The sequence below is a fragment of the Neophocaena asiaeorientalis genome, unplaced genomic scaffold (genome assembly GCF_003031525.2).
Source record: "Neophocaena asiaeorientalis asiaeorientalis breed wild unplaced genomic scaffold, Neophocaena_asiaeorientalis_V1.1 scaffold123, whole genome shotgun sequence".
Classification (NCBI taxonomy): domain Eukaryota; kingdom Metazoa; phylum Chordata; class Mammalia; order Artiodactyla; family Phocoenidae; genus Neophocaena; species Neophocaena asiaeorientalis.
Window position 1 is genome coordinate 14,617,387 of NW_020173666.1, and position 12,757 is coordinate 14,630,143.

Genomic DNA, 12,757 nt, shown 5'->3' on the forward strand with positions numbered 1-12,757 from the left:
GAGATCATGTTAAGATAGCAGATCAGAAAAGAATTCATAAAAGTAGTGGCATTTGAAGGAGGATCAAGATTCCAGTACATGGAGATGAGAAAACATTCCAGGTCAAGAGAAGACACGAAGTTGCAAAAGTACAGGGCATGGAAGAGGGAGGCTGAGTTATGTAGTACAGCTTGTTTCTTCATTTTCCCCAGTGAAAAGCAAAATTAAATATAAATATATTTAGGGGCAGTAGAATCTGAAATACAATGAAAAGCAATGACAATTAGAATGGAAATGTTAAGTACAAAATCACTGCGGAGATAAAAAATACAATTTCCTCACTGGAGGGGAAAAGTTAGCTCTTAACTTTAGCTAACTCTTGACCCTTGAAACTTCACATGTTGTTTTTACAGAATTTAGTTTGTGCTGCAGTAACACAGATGTTATGCCCCAGTTAGCAATCTTTCAAAGCTCTCTTCAAACTCCCTGTGCATGAACAACTATGACTCCTGGGAATTTAATAAAGCATTTGATTAGATTAAAATAATTAGAGGGAGAGAGCTGCACCATTAAATAACTTGAATTTGTCTTCTTAACAACTGTCACTTTAAATCCCTTTTAGTTAGAGACAGCTTATAAACAATAAGTAAATAAATGACTGAAATCTCAGAAACCAAATGCATTTTCATTTCATCTATATTTAGCCACATTACCTACTAATTGCCCAAATACACTACCTACAAAGAAGTATCCAAGCAGGCGCCTGCCTGCGGACAAGCCAGAGATAACATTTTCGCCCACACATGTCATGTGAGTTCATTATTTGAGTTAGCCAAGTGAGCAGTCCCCGTCACTGGAGAGGCCCCTGATCCAAGATACTAATTGATAGACGCAACCTTTAGAAATTAAAATAAGCTTCAACAGTTGAATGACCTTCAAAAATTCCTCCCAGCAGCCAAGTTAAAATCCTGAAGTAAGTTCGTTTGCCCATTAGTCACCTTGGAATCAGAATCCTATTAAGGCCCTGGCAGATCCCGAACAAGCTCATCAACTGCCTCTTCCGATTTCTCCTTGCCTCGTCTGCTCATGTTCTCGTGGCTTTATCTGGTCCGCTTTGCGCACACACACACACACACACAATCATGAGCTGGCTCCAGCTCTGTAAGCTTAATTGCAGAGGTCCCAGTATTTCAGCGTACACAACATACCCAGGGTGAAGGCCATTTATGTTTACATTTTTGAATCACTTTCATTCATCCATCCTGCCAATACTTTAGAACAACCACTAGATGCCAGCCACTGCCCTGTTGACGTCACATAAAACTGAACAAGGCATGGTGCTTCCCCTCAGGGTCCTATAGGATTGAAGACAAAAAAGTAATTGTCTCAGTGTAGTAAGTGCTACCATAGGGATGAGTTTAGAGACCACCTAACTTGTCTCTGGGGTCAGTGGAAGGGCTTCCAAGAAGGCTTACGCCTCAGAGCATTCAGTCCCTGTAGAGACGAGACACTGAACAAACTAAATGGCTTCCCTTGTTGATAAAGGCTTTGAATAAAATATATAAAATGATATAGTAAATATGTTATAGCAGTATTATTCTAAAGTAGCTTTCATCATGGCAGGTCTTGGCCACAATTATGAATTAATTACCCAATGCCAATGTATTAAGACCCCAGGTTTTCCCGTTGTCTTTCAGAGTCCTCTGTAGGTTAGATTCACTGCACAATATGTATCTCCCATATTGTCAATCACAAATCTTTCTGTTTCTCTCAGGTCAGTCTCTTTGCAGCTTCTGGACCACCTTTTTCTTTACGCTCTTATCCTTATGTGTAAGATTCTTCTATTTGTCTTCATGTTCAAAAAAAAAAAAATTGTCAGGGTTCAGCTCCAATCCAACCTCTTTTAGGAAGCTTTTATCAATAAAAGACTCTAGCTAACGTGGATTCTCCCACTCCCTAATTTCCTGTAAGGCTTCTGTTCATAAAGCGTCATTTTGTATTCCATTTAGTATTTTATTGCATATCATTCCTGTTCTTCTGTATAACTTTTATAAGCCCATGTCAGGTCCCCCTACTCAAATTCAACACATAGTAATTGGGAAGCTCCTGTGTGCCGGTTCTTTTGCTCAACATGGGGACGGGGAGATACAGGTCTCCTCCTCAAGGAATTCTATTTGCTGGTGAGATAAATAAGTCTGGGGCACTTTGGGCGACTAATGAGAAGCAACTTAATCCAAAGGTGGTCAGGCAGAGAATGTTTCCTAAAAAAGGACAATATAAACTAAGACCTAAGAGGCAAGAATGAGGTAGCCTGACCAAGAAACTAGAGGGCAGTGAGAAAATACGTAAAAACACTTAAAATGGAATAAAACTGGTTAAGGTTAGGGAACCATGTTGTATAATTTCATATCACCCCCTCAGCCTCTATCAAAGTTCTGAATTCCTCCAGAAATTAAAAACGAAACTAAAAAGTAAAGATACTGCTTCTACAAGCCACATAATATAAGTCTATGTTTTAGGTTTATATACTACCTTAAGTGTAGCTGAGTTAGATTGTTTTGAACCGTGAACAATAAGCAGGACCTATGCAAAATAAAAATATGAAGCCATGGTTACAAGAGGGAATTCATGATGTCCATCTTTGAGAATACCATTTGACTTTAGTAAAGCTTGTATACTGTATTTCTAAATATAACTATTGACAGGTTGAACCCAAATATAAACTATTAACTTCTAGAAGTTTTAGATTACAAACATTTCAATATATTGACACGTATTACAATGAAAAAATAAACACCTTTTCCTTCTTTGAAAGTATCAATAAGTTAAATTTTTTAAAAGCAAAGCAGTCAACCCTCTGTTGTAATAATTCATTAAAATGATTTGATTTCCCAGCAACACCCCAACTTTTCTTGTTAAGGCATTTATACTGCGAAACAGACACTGATAAGTAATTGTAAATACCAAGTAAATTATAATAAAATAATTGTTGCATGTAACAAAATGAAATTACAAATTCCAAAGGGTACTGGCCTATGGGACGAAAATGTATCTCATGAAAAATTATCATATTTCTTTCCTATCCCCCAACTAATAGAATTAATTTCAATTCTCAAAATTATATTTATGGGTTAAGTGCTTCTGAGTTATAATCTCAGAGCACACTCTATTCTGACTGTCAGTGTGTATAGTTAAAGGAAGCTGAAACCAGATTCAACATAAAATACTTCCGGGGTCACATCGTTTGCATAGAGCTGTTGTGTGGCACAACTGTGTAACCACTGGAGATGCCATCTGTAACACATACCAATTCATGCACATATCTTGTTTTTGTTTTTTCTTTTGTGAAAAACAGCTAGGAGTAGCTAGGAGCTTCAGTAGCGTTCTGCTAAATTGAGAAAGATGTGAGGACAGATCTTGTTTAGATAAGAACCCCACTGTGAAATAAATTATTCTAGTGTATCCCCAAATCCCATGACAGGAAATATTAATGTGCTAAGAATCAGTCCAGTGGCTATGAATATTAGGAGGTATTTAACATAAGAAATTATTACTGACACAGAGTGGTTTAAAAAGATACGTTTTTTCGCAAATAGTTCACAAAAACCTTTCTCAGAGGATTTCTCACTGGTCTTTCATTCATTCTTTTTTTTAAAAAAATTTTTATTCTATATTGGAGCATAGTTGATTAACAATGCTGTGTTAGCTTCAAGTGTACAGCAAAGTGATTCAGTTATACATATACATGTATCTATTCTTTTTCAAATTCTTTTCCCAGTTAGGTTATTAGAGAATACTGAGCAGAGTTCCCTGTATTATACAGTAGGTACTTGTTGATTATCTATTTTATATATAGCAGCGTGTAGATGTTAATCCCAAACTCCCACTTTATCCCTCCCCCCCCACCTTCCCCCTTTGGTAACCATAAGTTTGTTTTCTAAGTCTGCTTCTGTTTTGTAAATAAGTTCATTTGTATCTTTGTTTTTTTTTAGATTCTGCATATAAGCGATATCATATGATATTTGCCTTTCTCTGCCTGACTTAGTTCACTTAGTATGATAATCTCCAGGTCCATCTATGTTGCTGCAGATGGCATTATTTCACTCTTTTTAATGGCTGAGTAATATTCCATTCATTCTTAAAATGAGTGAATGAATGAATGTTAGTAGAATGCTGGGTCTTTCATTCTTTTTATCAGAGAAACATTATGAACCATGTCCTCTGAAGTAGAATAGTTTAAAATGAAGAACCCATCTAATAAAAGATTGTGACATCTTAAAACAGTTCTACCATGAAAATGTTTAACAATGAGGAGGTACTGTGAAATTTCTGAGGTATCATTAGGTGGATTCGGCATTAAAATATTAATAATTTAAGAATTTTTGGTGCATAGTAGATAAAATTACTCTCCTAATTGAGTTGTTTTGTTTTACACAAAACAATGTGTTTTGTGTAAAGGAAAGCAATGTATAGCATGATAAAGTGTTTCCCTAAAAATAATAAAAATCAGCATGATACAGCCATACACTTCCAAACAGATTCTCATATAAAACCTAGATAAGGAATCCTGCAAAGGGGGATCCCAAGATATCAGAGGTCGGGGAGGTCGGAGAGAACCCTGGGAGGTTGTGAATGGCTGCACCACTAGCTGGCTGGGGAGCCCAGTTTTGCAAATGGGGATCTGTGAAGTGGCAGGTTCGCTCAGGCAATCCCTGCAGACCTTTCGGATACTGAGATGTTAGAATCTTCAGCCTATATGATCACATTTCTTCCTTCTTGTAAACTTGTGGAACTTAAACCTTGCTTGAAACAATGTACAAAAGACACTTAGAATTCCAGCTTTACACCTCGTGAATGAAGGAACACACACATGCTGCTGGCAAGGCTAAAATCTGGGGATTTCTGGGATTCATTTCCTGGAAGACGTGTTGGGAGAAAGGCCCTGAGCCAGAATACTGAAGGAAAATCAGAAAACTTATCTGGGTATTTTTTTTTTTAAAAAGCAACAAAATATCTCATATAACTTTCAACAACTAGCAACTTAATTTTAAAGCACTTTTTTCCTTGTTTTTTTTCTAGTAAGTTAGCTGGAGCTTGGAGTCAGCAAGAGACAGAGCGGCAGGTGCCTCGGTGATGCTCCCTGCTCCCACATGCCTCATCGAGCCTCTCTCACGGCCCCTACCCCAGAGCAGACAGTTATTTAATTGTCTACCTTCTCACTAAACCAGAGGTCAGCAAACCCCAGCTGGGGGCCAAATCTGCCCCCACTACCTGCTTTTGTAAATACAGTTTAATTAGAACACAGCCATCTTTACGTATCATCTACGGCTGCTTTTGCTCTATAAAGGCAGAGGAGGGTAGCTGTGACAGAGACTGTACAGACGGCAAAGCCTCAACTGCTGTCTGGTGTTTTTGTTCTTTTTTGCGGTACGCGGGCCTCTCACTATTGTGGCCTCTCCCACTGCGGAGCACAGGCTCTGGACGCGCAGGCTCAGCGGCCATGGCTCACGGGCCTAGCCGCTCCGCGGCATGTGGGATCTTCCTGAACCGGGGCACAAACCCGTGTCTCCTGCATCGGCAGGCGGACTCTCAACCACTGCGCCACCAAGGAAGCCCCTATCTGGCGTTTTTTAGAAAGGGTTTCCTGCTCAAGGACTTTCCTCCATTAACACAAGGGCTGTCTTCTGGTATCCCCAGTGCCTGGCCTATGGCTGGTGTTAATAATGCATGTGTTCTGAATGACTCCCTAGCTGTTTGACTGGATGAATGAATGACTATGAAGGAATAGGGGCACACAGGGAAGGCAAACAGGAAAAGCACCAGAGAGCCAGAGGTCAACGATGCTGCAGTGTTAAGAGGTGTGCAGCAGGTAGCTGGATTTGAGCTAAGCCTGCGATACTACTTTTCAAGGCTGCAAACATCGTCCTCCTTCATCCAGACCACTTCTTTCGATTAAGCTACCTGGTCTCATCCAGAGGGTGTCCAACGCTTGCAACACCGACATGATAGAAAGGGAAAGGGAAATGGACGTTGACTAGCTATGGAAAGTCACTGCAAGAAAATAGGATGGAACCACGTGATGGTAGCTGGTGGCCGGTACAGACTGGGTGGTCAGGGAAGGCCTGGAGAGAGGACATTTACACTGATCCCTGAATGGCCCGCCACGCAGAGATCTGATGCAAGAGGCTCCGGGGAAGGAGCAGCTGCTGAAAGGCCCCTTTAGGCGGGAACACCTGGGCATGTTTGAAGAATTAAAGGAAAGGTCAGTGTGATGGGAACACAGTAAACAAGGAGGGAGTGGAGCAAGGTGAGGTTAGAGGAGGTGGGAGCAGTGTGTGAAGCCTTTGTCTAAACAGGATTCGACTCTTGGACAATGTGAAGCCACACAAAATTTAAAGCAGGGATGCAACACGATGTCATTTATGTTTAAGAAAATCCCTCTAACTTTGCGTAATGAATGGGTTACAGTGAGGCAGGCAAGAACGGGAGAGAGTCCCATGAGCATTGTAATGTCCTCCTGGGAGAGAACATGGTGGTTTGGACTAAGTGGTGCGGCCAGAGAGACGTGGACGGATGGAGGACACGTTTGGGACAACATAGCATTTGCATGTCTCCTACCGAGCTCTTTTCCTTTTTTACTAACATTTATGAATTTCTCCATTTTTAGGAAACCTCAGGATCATGTCCCCAAAATCCAAGGGACAACTGTTATAAAATTACCTTATATGGAGATGGAGATTTTTTCCAGTGGTTTCTAAACAAATTTCATTCAAAATCTTCACTTAGGGCCTAAATTAAATGATAGTGAACCTGATAATCAAATAGCACATTAATAAAAATTTAAAACTATAATTCCATTATTCATCGATCTCCTGTAATGTGCCAGGCAGTGGGCATAGTGTGGGGCACAGATCAAGGGACAAGAGATGCCCTGATGACCCACCATGGGCTGTGTCAGCACCACCCACGTCAGTGAGGCTGAGGGGATCGGAGTCTCCAAACAGGGCACTGATATCGTCGATACCGGAGATACGCGGAAGTAAAGCTGAGAAGATTCGGAGGTTAATTAACCCGAGGCAGAAAGGAGATTCAAGCACTTTGTCTAGCTTCTCCTTTTAAACATTTATTGGATGCCTCTACTATGCCAGGTTCCCTGCTAAGTGCTTTTTCTGCATTATTTATTTAATCCACTGAACCATACAGCCTCAGGAGGGCAGGACCCACGTCTGTGTTTTCTCTTCTGCAGTCTCACTGTCTAACACTTGTTTGTAGGGGGAGGTGAAAAATATTTGTTGAGTGAATGGATGGAGGATTCCCCTGTTCCTCTCATGACAGCAGCAGCAGTGAAATACCCCAGCACAGAGAGGAGCCGGTGAGGACGCGGAGGCTTAGAGAGTTAGTAAGTGACGAAGCGGGTACCAGACCCGACTTTCCTGAGACTCCACAATGCCACGTGACCCGGCCTTGGTCCAGGCCCTGACAGTCTCCCTTCACCCATCTCTAGTCTCAGGTTCCTCATCCATCGAATGAGAACCATGTGCCCTGCTGCACAGGGTCACAGAAAGGTGACAAGATCACCTGTGGAAAGCTTCTAACACACTCCTTGGCTTATGGATGGTACTCGTGGTAGTAGAGTTTCTCCTACTTCTCTTCTTCCTCTCTTATTCAAGGGAAAGAAAAAAAATCCATATGACTTTCTATAATTTGCAAGGTAAATTCATCAATTTGTGGAAAAACTGCATTGGGAAACTCTGGTGATATTTTCCCTTTGCCTCTACAGCCTTGCCGCATATGGCCTGGGCGCAATTATCCTCGGCCCTTCTAGGCTTGCTCTGTGTCCCAGAAAGCTGAACCCTCAGGGTTTATCAGTGAGGCTCCCTTGCTCTCTGGTTGCCAGCTCCATACTCCAAGCTCCGGACCACATTTTCTGACAGTGACTTTATCCCTCCAGGACTGTAAGTCCTTTTGGGCACCCTCTCTTCCTCCACAACTCGCAGGGCTAATTACTTCTCCGTGCCTTCCAGACTCTGGGTGATGAGGGAGTTGCCTTTTTGGGTGACTCACTATTCGTGTCACACCTCTGTACAAACACATCTTTTCATTAAAGCATCTAGAATGATTTGCTTTGATTCTTTTTGCTGCTCAGGCCAGAATTCAAAAAGTCTCAAAAGGTAAAAGGGACAGAGGTGGAGCCAGTATATCAACTAGAAGAGGATCCTTTATCTCATGCTTAGAAACTGGCTGACAGAAGGTAGGTCTCTGGTGAGTGCTAGAATGTCCCTTCTCTGGGAGCAAACATCAAAGCAGCACTAACTACCTGTCTTCAGTCGCAGTGAGCAAGGCTGGCCACATAGTTTTCTACTCTTACTACAGTTATTATCCTATGAAAGAATTAATACGGTGCTATTCTCCATTCCTGTTTCCATCCTTGTTAAAGCACAGTGCAAATACTAATGCCCAGACCAGAACAACTCTGCTATTTGAGGCATAACTCTTGGAAGGCAAATGTGCTATGACTTAACAGGGTTCTGAAAAAACACATTTTCTTCTCTAAAAATTACATCGTGTAGGGGTCTGTGAGGAACTTGTGTGAAAATGAGAGATATTCTCTTTAGGTGGATGCAACCACATACCAGGGCACTAAGTTTAGAGAGCAGTGTATGAGATGGATTTCAGCCCAATTCATCTTCAAAGCCAGCCCTGCTTGTGCAGTACACAACTTGTACAACTGCAAGTGGCAGCCCTTACTTCCTGTGATTCTAGGACAGCCACAGTGACTCTTCGGACACCAATTTTCACACGTATAAGATGATTAATACTACACATTTTTCACCTAGCTCTATACAACCAGAGATGATATACTTGAGTTCAAAGAACTATGTATTTATGTAATAATGTTCAGTTGGGTCTCCTATACAAAGCAAAATTATCATTCCTTTATGGATTGATTACAGGTTATTTAACAGGTGACTTTTTTTCCCCTGCTGATTAACTTATCAGCTCTTAATATCCAATTAGTTACTTAGTCAACTTTCAAAACTTCTTTATCAGAATCCACTTCTGGCCAAGATGGATTAACAGGAGCTGGACTTATCCTCCTGCCCCTGGCAACCTGATTATCTGGACAAAATACTGGAAGCAATGGTTTTCAAGACACTGGATGGCAATGAAGGACAGCACCTCATGAGAGGCAGGAAATGAACGTGCTGAGTCCTATGCCCACCTCAGCTTACTGTCCTAAAAGAGTTTCCAGGCCCTGGATTGGAGAGGAGAATCCAGGAAAAGCCCAGGGGACTCACAGAACTGAGGGGACAAACCTGGGTTTCTTGGGAGGACCATGCAGCTAGAGTGTACAGGACTGAAAAAGGAGAGGAGAGAGCTGCACAGTCAGAGAACATCAGAGAACTGCATGGGGGGCTGCTCTCAAGTGTAAACATAAAATTGTGCAACCACGTTGGAAAATGGCTGGGCAGTTTCTTTAAAAGGTAAACATATACCCAATACAAGATCCAGCCACTCCTCTCCTAAATATGTAACCAGTGGAAGGGAAAGTGTATGTCCACACAGAAACTTGTACATGCATATTCAGAGCAACTTTATAATAGCCCCAAACTGGAAACAACCAAGTGTTCCTCAACTGGTGAATGATAAACTGTGGTATATCCATACAATGGAATACTGCTTGGCAATAAAAATGAATGAACTATTGACAGAGAAAACAGCATGCATGAATCTCAAAATAATTCTGCTGTGTGAAAGAAGCTGAAAACCAAAAAGAGTACATACTGTGTGATTCCATTAAAAAATTCTAAAACATGGAAACTAATCTAGAGTGACAGAGCAGATTAGTGGTTTACAGGGGATGGGAAGGGGGAACAGGGAGGGCTTGGAGGGAGGAAATACAAAGAAACATGAGCAAATTCTGGGGGTGATGGAGATGTTCATTATCCTGATGGTGGTGGTAGTTTCACAGGTGTGTACATGTGTCATAACTAATCAAATTGCACATGTTCAATATGTGTGTTTTATCACAGGTCAATTATACCTCAAAAACATTTAATGAAAAGAGAATTAAGAATGAAATGGTTTCTTTAACAAAAGGTTTTTCATACATGACTACCTTCTCACAATCTAGTTAGAGGGAAGCAGCGACTAGAATCCGTTCATACATGGCTGCTTTCTTAATTCCATTGTAGTTACTGAGCAGTATATAAAGGAATTGTTACCATGCTTCATTTGAAAGCATGCTCTATTTCAGATGCCCCAAATAGCGACAGGGTTTTTCACAGAGAGAGCTGAGTAGCGATAATCTGCCATATGTCTTGATTCCTGTCCTCCCAAATGGGGCACACAAATCAGCCCTCCCTACGAAACAGAACTAAAGAAATGAGGTCTTGCTTTAAGCTTTAATTATATTCCTCACACACATACATCACATGCACATATGTATACACATTTATGTGCACAGATATATATTCTTGTTCTGTTACTGTAATTTCCGCTTTCATTTTCTCAAGGGGAGATACTGGGTCATAGGATTTGAGCAATTCCACTTCTGAATGTGTTCCCAGTGCATTGGAAGAGAATTAATCTGGAATCACATAAAAAGTCCTGACATCCCACCACTGCCACTTCTGGAGGAAATGAGTAGGAAGAAAAAAATCACTGTGCTTTGTGTGTCTTTGTGTCTTCATAGACTTCTAATAATCTCTGGGCATCGATCCTGCTTCAATTTTAAGAGGCTCCAAACAACGGTGGATCTTGAGTCTTGCAGGTGGAGTGAAGCGGCCCCTTCCATCGACAGAGTAAACAGGGCAGCGCGTGCTTCCTCAAGCCCAGTCCATGGGGTATTTGGTTTTCACCCCTGACTAGTGATGAAGACAACTTTTCCATTCAAAAGAAAATCCATTATTTGGAGGCTATGTTTTCTACTTATGTTGAAATACTTTCCTTAAAATGAATGATATTGAGAGTAGACACTTTTGTTATTGTGTTTTTAAACATCCTCACCTGGTAAAATAAAACATCGCAAACTTATACTGCTCTCTCCTCCTCTTTTTTTTTTTGAACATTACTTTGTTTGTAAAACCCCAAAGTCCTGGCTTTATCACTGCTTTTCAGGACATATGAAAAATTTTGTTGACATTTTGATTTTGGTCTATATAGGTTAAGTTGTAAGAAAAACAAAGAAGTTTGAACATAATTGCACATGGTCACAAATAATAATGCTACTTCTACAGTGTAAGAAATCTCATCTTTAATTTCCTCAATGCAATATCTTCAAAAAGAGCTTGACCCGTCCAGCTTTCAGACTAAACAAACAAGGAATCAGGATAATCACTGCTGCTCTGAGGAGGCCACTGAATGTCTGGTGATGCAGAGCTCTGATAAGGGAACTAATAATTCCTTTGAAAGTATCCTGGAGAAGGGGCCATGGAAGCAGAGAACAACACTGGCAATAATGAACGATAAGCCTGGATCATAATACAGACATACATTTTACTAGTAAGACTGCATATAGCAATACCAGATTATCAAGTATCGACAAACCTAATTAGGTTGTGCAGGGAGGGAAAGAAGGAAGCAGAGAGCAGTCCAGTGGCTGTTTCTACCCCCGCACCCCGCAACCAAGAGACCAGATCTGAGTCACCATAAGGAGAGTGTGTGTAGATGAAAGCTCAGGGGCCATTTTTTGATAGGGAAAGTCCTTGTGAGACTCAGAGCAGAAAAAGTATGATATTGGAGTCATGCTGACAGAAGTTTAAAACAAAGTGGGAAAGACTGGGCATCCTCTTCACTTTTAAGCAGAATCTAGCAAAGAAAAACATTTTCACAGAGGGCACTAAAACTGTAGCCGTGGTGTAATATTTTCCCTCAGATAACTAGAAGGCAGTTGACTTCCAAAAGCAGGGGCTTTGTACTTAAGCATACTTACTTCTGCATACTCTGTGGAGTTGCAAACAACTGAGGAAGGCGTACAGTGATGGGGGAGATGTGGTAGGTACAGTTATACAGGTGGGAACTGAGAGCCAGCAGAAGCGAGTGTACAGGTTAAAATGGTCTTACTTGTCTAACACTCTGGTTGGGCATGCAGACATTCGATGCAAAGCATCTAACTCTATAAATGCTTTAAATCCTCAATTCACTGGGGTTATGTTCTTGAAAATGTACATTTTATTCATAAATAAATCATAGCAATATGTTTTGAATCTTTCTCCTAAAGCAATGGAAACAAAAGCTAAAACAAACAAATGGGACCTAATTAAACTTAAAAGCTTTTGCAAAGCAAAGGAAACCATAAGCAAAACGAAAAGACAACCTACCTAAGGGGAGAAACTATTTGCAAATGATATGAGCAATAAGGGATTAATATCCAACATATATAAACAGCTCATACAACTCAACATCAAAAAAAAAAAAACAACCTGATTAAAAAATGGGAAGAAGACCTGAATAGACATTTTTCCAAAGAGGATTTGCAGATGGCCAACAGGCACATGCAAAGATGCTCAACATCATTAATCGTCAGAGAAATGCAAATTAAAATCACAGGATATCACCTCACACCTGTCAGAATGGCCATCATCAAAAAGAACACAAATAACAAATGTTGGTGAGGGTATGGAGGAAAGGAAGCCCTTGTGCATTATGGGAGGGAATGTAAATTGGTGCAGCCACTGTGGAAAACAGTATGGAAGTTTCTCAAAAAACTCAAAATAGAACTACCATGTGACCGAGCATTTCTACTCCTGGGTATATATCTGAAAAAAATGAAAAC

The 12,757-nt window shown here is 40.8% G+C and overlaps 1 protein-coding gene across 1 annotated transcript in view; it reads right to left on the reverse strand.

Moving 5' to 3' along the window:
* PRKN (parkin RBR E3 ubiquitin protein ligase) overlaps positions 1–12,757 on the reverse strand; it is a 1,231,166-nt gene that overhangs the window by 385,564 nt on the left and 832,845 nt on the right. The gene's annotated exons all lie outside the window — the stretch shown is intronic.